Below are 10,647 nucleotides of genomic sequence, written 5' to 3' on the forward strand. Positions count from 1 at the left end.
AGAAAAGTCATCCATAAAGACTTCCATAATGTCGTCTATAAAGTCAACGAAGATTGACATCATGCATCTTTGGAATGTTGCGGGAGCGTTGCATAGTCCAAATGGCACTCGTCGGTAAGCGAATGTACCATAAAGGCATGTGAAGGTTGTCTTCTCTTGGTCGTCAGGATGGATTAGAATTTGAAAGAATCCTGAATAACCGTCTAGATAGCATAAGTGGGAATGCTTAGCCAATCGTTCAAGCATTTGGTCAATGAAAGGCATAGGAAAATGATCCTTCTGAGTGGCTTTGTTTAGTTTTCTATAATCGATGCACATTCTACTTCCGGTCACAACTATTTGTGCTATAGATTCGCCCTTCTCATTCTTAATAACTGTAACACCCCCTTTCTTGGGTACTACATGAATGGGGCTAACACATTGACTATCGGAGATCGGGTATATGATTCCAGCATCTAGTAACTTCTTTACTTCATCCTTGACTATAGTACTTAAGATTGGGTTGATCCTTCTCTGGTGTTCTCTAGAGGTTTTACAATCTTCCTCTAGCATAATGCGATGCATACAGATAGAATGACTTATTCCTTTTAGGTCAGCGATGTTGTAGCCTAACGCAGTTGGATATTTTCTTAAGACATCTAGTAACTTTTCAGTTTCCATCTGTTCCAAGTCAACATTGACTATTACTGGTCTTTTGAGTTCAGTGTCTAGGAATTCGTATCTTAGGTTCTTTGGTAGTGTTTATAATTCCAAGTCTGGTTTCTTCGGGCATGGCATGTGGTTGGGTGTAAGTGCTAAGCATTCGCTTAGACTGTCATTTTGGTATGGTTCACGCCAATTATCATCTTCAAATATTTGAGGGATTTCATTATATCGAAATATGTGGTTTCTTGCATCTCCATCTCTCTTACGCACTCGTCTATGACATCAAGTAGATAACATGTATCGTCTATAGCTGGCGCTTGTAAGAATTGTGTCAAGATGAATTCAACCTTTTCTTCTCCAACTTCGAATGTTATCTTACCTCTTTTCACGTCTATTATGGCTCTGGCGGTGGCTAAGAATGGCCTTCCTAATATAATAGGTGTACTGGCATCTTCTTTGATGTCCATGATTATGAAGTCTGTAGGAATGTAGAATTGTCCTACACGTACTGGGACATTCTCTAGTATACCAACAGGATATTTGATTGAGCGGTCAGCTAATTGAACAAACATCTTGGTTGATCTTAGTTCTCCCATGTTGAGCCTTTTACAGATGGTTAAGGGCATTACACTAATGTTGGCTCATAGGTCGCATAGAGCTTTGTCTATGACGAATTTTCCAATGACACAGGGTATGAAGAAACTACCTGGGTCTTTCAGTTTGGGAGGCATGTTATTTTGGATTATTACGCTACACTCAGCAGTAAGTGTAACTGTTTAATTATCCTCGATCTTTTTCTTATTGGATAGGATCTCCTTAAGAAATTTGGCATATGAGGGCATTTGTGTAATGGCTTCTGTAAAGGGAATTGTAATGTTTAGTTGCTTCAGAAGTTCAACAAATTTCCTAAATTGCCCTACAGTTTTAGAATTTGCGAGTCTTTGAGGATACAGAATGGGTGGTTTATAAGGCGGTGGAGGCACATAAGGTTTTTCTTTCTCTTCGGCCTGTCGGGTATTATCTTCCTTCTCCTTCGGTTTACTTACCTCCTCAGTTCTGGTTTTGTCTGGTTTTTGGTACATGGCAGGATTTTGGAGTCTTGGATCTACGGGTCCGTCTAGTTCTTTTCCACTTCTCAGTATAACGGCATTTGCATGTCCTTTTGGATTAGGTTGCGGCTGTCCAGGAAATGTGCCAGCGGGAGTAGCAGTAGATGCTTGTTATTGAGCCACTTGTGAAATCTGTGTTTTAAGCATTTTGTTGTGGGTGGCTAAGGCGTCTACTTCGCTCGCTAATTGTTTAAGTTGCTCACTAGTATGTATGTTTTGGTTCAAGAAGTCTTTGTTTGTTTGAGCTTGGGTAGCTATGAAGCATTCCATCATTAGTTCAAGGTTGGACTTCTTAGGCATGTTAGGAGCATTATTAGCTGGCTTTTGATATCCAAGTGGAACAGCGGGTGCTTGGCCAGGTGCATACAGGACGTTGTTATTCTTATACGAAAAGTTAGGATGATTTTTCCAACCTGGGTTGTAGGTATTCGAATAAGGATTTCCTTGTGCGTAATTCACTTGATCGGTTGGGACTCTTGCTAATATCTGACATTCTGGTGCAGTGTGTCCAGGAGTCCCACATAACTCACAATTTGGAGTCACGGCAGCCACGGTGGCTGCGGGTGGTATGGTCAAGTTGTCTAACTTTTGAACAAGGGCATCTACCTTTGCATGAACATGGTCAAGGCTACTGATTTCGTACATTCCACTATTTTTTTCTACTGGAGTTCTTTCACCTCCCCATTGGTAATGGTTTTGGGCCATGTTTTCAGTGAGTTGATAGGCTTCATTGTATGGCTTGTCCATAAGTGCACCGCCCGCGGCAACGTCTACTGTCAGTCTTGTGTTATACATAAGCCCATTGTAAAATGTGTGAATGATCACCCAGTCTTTGAGACCGTGATGTGGACATATTCTCATAATGTATTTATATCTCTCCCACGCATCGTAGAGAGATTCTATATCCTTTTGTCGAAATCCATTGATTTGAGCTCTCAGCATAACAGTTTTGCTTGGTGGAAAATATTGGGATAAGAAAACGTTCTTCAGTTCTTCCCATGTTGTAACTGAGTTGGATGGCAAGGATTGCAACCAAGCCCAAGCTCTGTCTCTTATAGAGAAAGGAAAGAGGCGTAGTCTTATCGCATCTTGAGATACACCATTCTCTTTCATAGTGTTTGCGTACTGCACAAACTTGGTCAAATGTTCATTAGGGTTGTCCATAGGATTTACAGCAAATTGATGTTGTTGAACGGCTGATAATAATAAGGGTTTCAGCTTGAAATCGTTTCGATTGATAGCAGGGGCAACAATGCTGCTGTGAGGTTCTTGTTGGGACGGGGTAGCGTAGAACTTAAGAGGACGATTATGTGGATCTACTACAACCATGGTTGGTTTTTCAACTGGTTCAACAGTAGGAAAGAAGATATCGGGAATATTATACCTTTGTTGGTACTCTAGTATACGGCGTCTTAAATATAAGAAACGCTCTAATTCTGCAATTGGTGGGGCTAAGTTATCGCCTTGTGAGCGAGTACTTGGCATACAATCGGGGGAAATAAGGGAAAGGAGATTAGTTTTTACCTTAGTCTATATTGTGCAACGAAAGAATCACACTATTTGACTAAATCAGGTCCCCGACAAGTGCACAATCCAGTCGTTTTAGTTTTAAAAGATATTGAACCCACAAGGATCGATGGTCAAACTAATTCTACCGATGTTACTATGTTTAGCTAAGGGAATGATTTTTACTATCCAGTTCGACCCTCACTCTCTCGCGGTTGTCGGTTCTCACCTTAGTTAATTTCCTACTCTCGTGGCAAAATCGTATTAAATAGATTCTCACTCTTGTGACAAAGTTAATTAAATTTAAATTAAAAACCACAGCCAAAAAGATTGTTTGAGGAAAGAAGTTTTACACCGATTATTATTAAATCTCGTCTAATTAAATTGTTTCATACCGAAACCGGTAGTATAGTCGGACATGTTAAACAACGCAAACACAGACGAGCATAAACAAATCAACAATAAAGCAAACATGATTACAATATTAATAAAGCAATAACAATTTAATAAAAACCTGAAAATTGGATTAATAGAATACGCCGAATCTTGAAGTACTCGAGCAGTCCTCCACAGGTCGGTAGGATTCTGCCTCTTCGAAATAATAGCTTAAACTAAATTAAATAAATTGTAGTAGTTCCCCAGTGTAGGAAACTACTACTTTGGCTAAATGAAAAGCGGAAAGGAAGAAGGGAAAATCAAAGCTCTGAACGGTAAAATAAAACAATGTTACTGAAGAAAAATAAAAGACAAAATAAAATTGATGTGAAAAAATGCAGAGAGAAAAAGGTCTTCAAAGTTGGCTTCAGAGAGAAAAATTAAGTGTCCCCGTAGGTTTCCGACTTCCATCCTTTTATATCCCCTATTAAGTCATGGCAGTTGAGAGAAACAAGGATGACTTGGTTGAGTGAGGAATCCACGGGAAAGTGGCCAAGGAACGAGAATTAAGGGCATGTTGATAGTTTCAAAGCGCTGATTTTGGTCACGTGACGTTTGAGATGGGCCTGTGACGGTCGTGACAGGCTGGGCGTGATGGTCGTGACATGTTTTGTGACGGTCGTCACATTCACAAAGTTTGTATTCTCTGTTTCTTCTATTTTTTTGATGCTTTCTCTTCTGTTTCTTCTTCTTTTCCTTCCTTTTTTATACTTTGCTCATTTAAGCATGGGGATTGAAATACCTGCAAAAATAACTCGAACACTTGCGGAATAATCAGAATATAAATGAAAGTGGTACAATTTTTTAGTGTAAATCAAGGCATATATACGATGTATTTTTGCGTTATCAGGAATGTTGCCGAATTCTAAGTCCAAAAGCTCAGATCAACCCAACAGTCTACACAAACATTTTTTAGGGTCTTTTGTTGTTTATTAAGTATTTTAAGATCCTAAGACCATAAACACAAACAAAATATACAAACAATTATATGCAACCACAATATATGGCTCAAGTGAGCAAAGTGAAAATGACATAAACATAAACAAGTTAAATGATATGTAAATGGCAAATGACTTAAATTTAAATGGCATAAGGTAAATGCCTTGAAATTAAAAGCAAGACTAATAAAGGTTAGTCAAATGTTAGTTGATTAGATGTTAGTACTGTTTTTCTTTTCAATTGATTAAGTCATTCTTTGGAGAACACTCAACCCTCTATTCACAAGCATGGATTCTTGAACCAAGGCATCTTTCAAAGGAAGGAAAAAAGGTCAAGTTTACACATGATACCATGAAAGGGGGGAGACTTACAATCTCACTTACTAGAATGCTCTGTCTTTGGGTCAAAATTTAGCGTTATGTTAAGCAATCGTAATTGGACTTATGTAAAAGTCACAACTATCTAAGGTCGGGCAATAATTTTTTTGGTGTTAATGCATGTTAGAGATATGGTATAATGAACCATACTCCTAAAACATACCACACTCAAAAAGAAAAAAAGATCAAACGATGGACTTAATCTCATCCATACTTGTATTGGTTCATCTAACACATAGTTATTGATGAACCAATTAGCCTTAGGATATTGAGACTTCATTGGTCAATGAAAGGGATGGGATAAAATGGGATTGAAAATGAAGAGGGAAGGGAGATGAGAGAAACACAAATTGGTCATGGGAGGAATTTTATCAAATTAAAATCATTCATTCATTTTGGGAGATGAAATGTATATTTCATCAATCCCCTAAATCCAATGATTTTAATCCAATAAAAGTCAAATCAACCTTGACCAAGGCCAAAACACATAGTCAAACTTCATAAGTCAATAAGAATGGCTCAACATAATATATACACAATTAATTAATTAAAAATCAAATTAAAATGCATTTAAATTTAATTATGTTTGACCAAAAACCTAAAACCTCTTCAAAACACCAAAGAAATGGCCAAGAAATTTATCCTAGGTCAAACAAGGTCAAAGGACCTTAGAAAAATAAATTCCTAATTTTTGAAAAGTCTGAAGTATTTTTAAACAATTAAAAATATGCACAAAAATAATTAAATCATGAAAAATATCAAAATTAATCCAAAAATTAATTTTGATTCAGAAAATGAAAGAGGAAAATATTTAAAGATTTTTGGTGAAAGCCCCATATTTTTTGGATTAAAAATGAAATTAATATGAATTAATAAAAATAAAAGGATTAAATGAAAAATCAAAAAATAAAATATAAATAAAAAACACAAGGGCCATCCGATCTCCCTCATTAATTGAGGTGGCAGATCTGATGGCCAAGCATGCACATTCCACCAATGCCTCAGTCAACTATGCCACACGCGTGGTAATCAAATTGGATGGATGAGATTAAAACGTGAGAGCCAAATCAGATAGCCTGGATTGTTCCAGCGCACCACCGGAGCCGTAGCTCCGGTCATCTTCTCCGGTGAGCACCACCGGTCTGGTCCAAGCTCAACTCAATAGAAAATGAAAAGTGAATACACTAATTTGAAGGAAAAATGCTTAGGAGCACGAATCTGGCCTCAATTTTCTCCAATTCTAAGTATATAAAAAGATATAGGGATTTGAATTTTGAGGATCATGAACTGAGTTGCTTCGATTTAACCTCAAAGCAACTCAATCTTCTTGCCTACATTGATAAGACTTAAGACAACCAAAAATCAACAAGAATGGTGAAGAATTGAGGGAGAATCGAAGAGATGAAAATTCTGAAAATTCACCTTCAATGGAGCTTCAGATTGACACGATCTTGCTTTTAATTATACTTGGCCTTGCTTCAGATGATTGTTGGAAGTGATTAGGATCAATGAAAGATATGGACTCTTGGAGTTTCAATCTTAAAAGAGATGGAGAATTGAAACTCGATTTTCAAAGAAAATCTTCAAGCTTATCCTTAAATGGTGAGGGTTTGGGGTTGCAGGTTCAAATCTTGGGCATGAGGTCCTTAACTCTGAGCAATGAGGGTCTTATTTATAGCCATGAGATTGATTTCCACACACTTCCAATTTTGGCAAAATTTAAAAATTCTCTTTGCATGCTTACATGGGCGTGTGATAGGCCCATCAAGTGATGCAATTAGGCCCATAATTGAATGTGAATCATGCTGAAACCATGTTACAAAGCTATGCAATCGTGTATGAAAAGTGGAAGTGGATAGCATCCAAATGGTCCTTCAACTTACACCCATTCGCAAGTCCTTCATTCTTTGGCCAAATGAGATGATATTTGACTTTTTAGAAAGGTGAGGTAAAGGGAACAACTTTCATGTTGAACACTTTTTCATTTGAAGCTTGTATCATGATGAATTTTGAGGTGGAAGTTTGGGAAATCAAACATATTTGAAAATTTTCTAAGTCCCAAGTCAAATGTTCACTTTTTCCACCTTGAACAACTTTTTCTATGGACTTCAAATAAGAAAGGTTTATTCATAAAAGTTGTATATCTTTCAAACCTCTTCAATTTGGTCACAAATTTGACCACATTTGAATTTGGCATGAAGGATTTATGCATTTTAGAAGTTGAGGATTATCACTTGTTCAATGGTATTGGCCCAAAATGACCTATAATGTTTCCTCTTGGCACATACATTTGAAAGTTGAATTTTCACTTCCTCCAAACATAAAAGTTTAATTAAAAATCTTGAGTTTGATCATGGAAATTTAATGGATTTCATATCATAAAAATTGAACAAGTTATGGTCTTGGGAAGTTGTCCTCAAAACCAGGGTTCAGACAAAATGACCTATAATCTTTCACCATAAAAAATGACTTTCCAAGCAAAAATAGTTCTAGACTTCAACATGAAAGTTATTTGGAATGTTATTTTGAGTAATGTTTCTCTTGGAATCATTTTCATATGACAAAAATTGTAGGATATAGGGTCTAGGGAATCCGAGTTTTGAATAGTTGACTTTCTCTGGTCAACCACCATGAACCATCTTGCTAGCTTGATATTCTCTTGATCTTTGGGACTTATGGAGGATCATATATGCATAAGATGATGTAATGTGAAGTATACATTAAAATATTTGATCAATTGTTGAAGAAACTTATTGAAGAAGTTACACAAGACACCTAGAGAACTAGGGCTTCCAAGGCAAACAAACTCCACACTCTTGCTGAATTCTTGATCAAAATGATATGTGAAGACCATGGGGATCCATATATGATGCTTAGAGCCAATGTGAACCATTTATTGATTGCACTCCTTGCATTGAGGGTATTAAACCCTAGATATGAGCTTGATAGAGCATAGGTGAGCATACAAACTACCTACAAAAGCAAAAAACTATACATTGGCATATTTTTTGGTATTTTGGTTAGTAAACAAAGAAAAATGAAGTATGATACAACCAAATGTGCTTGATGATCTCTCCCACTGCAAACCCAATGAATAAGGGGTAAGGAGGATGCCAAGGTGTGATCTCAATGCCAATGCATATGATGAGATATCACGAGGGATCTTAGGGTCAAAATTGAGGTCTTACACACTCCAGAGCTCAAATCGTGTCACCAAGCTCACCAACCTCGTCATTTTGTTCCCTTGAGTCCTAAAAACAATATCATCAAACCTAATTTCTAAGCATAAAGATAAATCAAAGAGAAAACTTATGAACCCTAAAAATGGAAAGAAAAATTAAATGGCCATGAGAGGGAGCTAAAGCCTCAAACTAGAGGGCTTTGACTCCCTGATGCAAGATATACGTGGTGATAACGATAATATGGTCAAACAGAGAGTTTGGGTCTCTACCTCGCTGGAGAAGACAATCAGAAAAGCAACAAAAACGAGTAAGCTTTCTTCTTTCTTACTTGCTTTTCGTTTCTTCTGGATTCAAAATGAGTGAATGAAAGTGAGAGGTTGAGGGAGCTCGAAACTATTTTGGGTTTTTTCATATGTTAGTGTTCAACTCACTGCTTGTTCTGAACCATGCCTTTTTATAGTGGGAAATATTAGGGTTTATAGTGATTGTTGATTAATGCCAAAGGGGGATGGAGTCATGGAATTGGAATTGCAGAATATGTTTGCTCCAATGTGTGTTGTTATTCTGAAAAGTTTCTGCAACCTTGTACTTGAATGTATGTTTTGTCTTGTTTTAGAAATGTTATCTTTTTACTTCAATGAAAAAGTAAATGGTGAAACTTGTTTTTTTGGCATTTTGCTGGTTTACTTTTCTTGCCTAGCTTATTATTTTGTTGCTATTATGTAGGATGTAGGTGTATTCATGTGATGCCATGGTTTGCGTGGATTGTGCATTGTGTTGCTGTAGGTTTATTTTGATGTGTTTGATGATACTATGGAAAGGTTTGGATTGTTGTTATGTGTGTTTTGGCATGTCGTGGATTGATGTGCTATAGGGAATTATTGTGAGTTTTGGTGTGGAATACCTTGTATGAGGTGAGTTATCTGCTGCAGCTATGACTTGTGGTGATTTTGTTGCAGGCCTACTATTATTTGCTGCATACTTGGTTGCAATGTTCAAATGGTGATGCAGGCTGCCTTGCCCTGCTGACTTCCTGCAGGATAATTGTTTGATTGGTGATTCACTTGGTGCAGAGTTTATGTATGATAACATTTGCAGATTGGTTGAGATTGAATGGTACATGGCTTATGTTTATATGCATTGCATCTCTTGTTTTAGGCATGCTGTTGTTGTATGATATATGTTGCATTGGTTGTAAGGTGCATGTATGTTATGAGTGATTGGATGTGGATATCTTGTTATGCATTGATGTAGCTGTTGTGGAAACTTGGGGCAAAGTGAAAAGATGGAAGTGGGTGGAGCATGTAATTAATAGGGTTGCCAAGACTCTCTTTATTTTGCTAAGTATTGTAATTCCATGTAATTAAAATATAGGATGGAATGCAACATATTATAATGATGGTCCATGTAGTATGCATGTATCATTCAAAAAAATGGAAACCGTGCTTATATAAAGAACTTTTAATCAAATGCAATCTATGATTCAAGATTTAAATCAAATTTCTATATTTGCCATGTATGAAGTGTTTGTATGAAATATACATGAAATGAATGAAGTTTATTTCTTTAGAAAAATGTGTGTTGATTTTGGTCAAAGTTGACAAAAAGTAAGTTGTTGACCAAAGTTGATTTTTTTAAAATATTATTTTATGAATGATATGCTTATGCAAGGAATGATCTTAAAATGAATGTATGTATGAATATTGAATTAAAATGGGATCTTTAAAAGGACGTGTTGACTTTGGTCAAAGTTGACCAAAAAGTTAATTGTTAACCAAAGTTGATCTTTTGCACTCCTTGTATGAATGATGAATGGAAAGAACTTGAATGAATGTAAATGAACCAATGGATCATGGACTAATGCAACAAGAAATGACCAATGAAATGCATCACCAACTATGGGTCACAAGCAAACTTGTATAGACCAAGATCAAACAACTAAGCAAGGGGCCTTAGGCAAATGATTAATGGCAAATGCATGATGAAATGACCAAGTACAAACTCAATGAAGTAAGATTTCAGTTATCAAATCAAAGTATAGAAGTATTAGGGAACAACTAGGTCCCAGTGTACAAGCAATAAGCAACAAGAAATCCCCAAGGCAAGACCTCCTAAGTTAGTGTTTCAAGCCTCAAGAAAATATCAGATGAACCACCAATAGTGAGCACCCATAACTAGGGTTTAGGTGTGCATGAGGTATCATGATGTAGGTTTATAAGGTTAAATCATATCCAAGGTTAAGGATTATGATTTCCTTCAAGGCCAATGTCAAAGTACAAAACACAAAGTTAAATGATAACTTGGACAAGTCACAGAGGATCATAGAATTAGGGTTGAGTCCCATGGATGACCAGATGAATAAACAATGCTTACAATCAAGATTCACCCTCCAATTAGGGTTTTAGAAGTTAATGGGGTGAGTTATGCAATCTCACAAGGTCAAGGAGTGCTTGA

The 10,647-nt window shown here is 36.7% G+C and overlaps 1 non-coding gene across 1 annotated transcript; it reads left to right on the forward strand.

Annotated features, from left to right (window-relative positions):
* Positions 1–2,589: 2,589 nt before the first annotated feature.
* On the forward strand, positions 2,590–2,696 carry LOC127088907 (small nucleolar RNA R71). Its single transcript, XR_007790711.1, has one exon. It is a non-coding gene; the product is annotated as a small nucleolar RNA R71 (small nucleolar RNA).
* The last annotated feature ends 7,951 nt before the right edge of the window (positions 2,697–10,647 follow it).

Source organism: Lathyrus oleraceus, chromosome 5 (assembly GCF_024323335.1).
Source record: "Lathyrus oleraceus cultivar Zhongwan6 chromosome 5, CAAS_Psat_ZW6_1.0, whole genome shotgun sequence".
Lineage (NCBI taxonomy): Eukaryota > Viridiplantae > Streptophyta > Magnoliopsida > Fabales > Fabaceae > Lathyrus > Lathyrus oleraceus.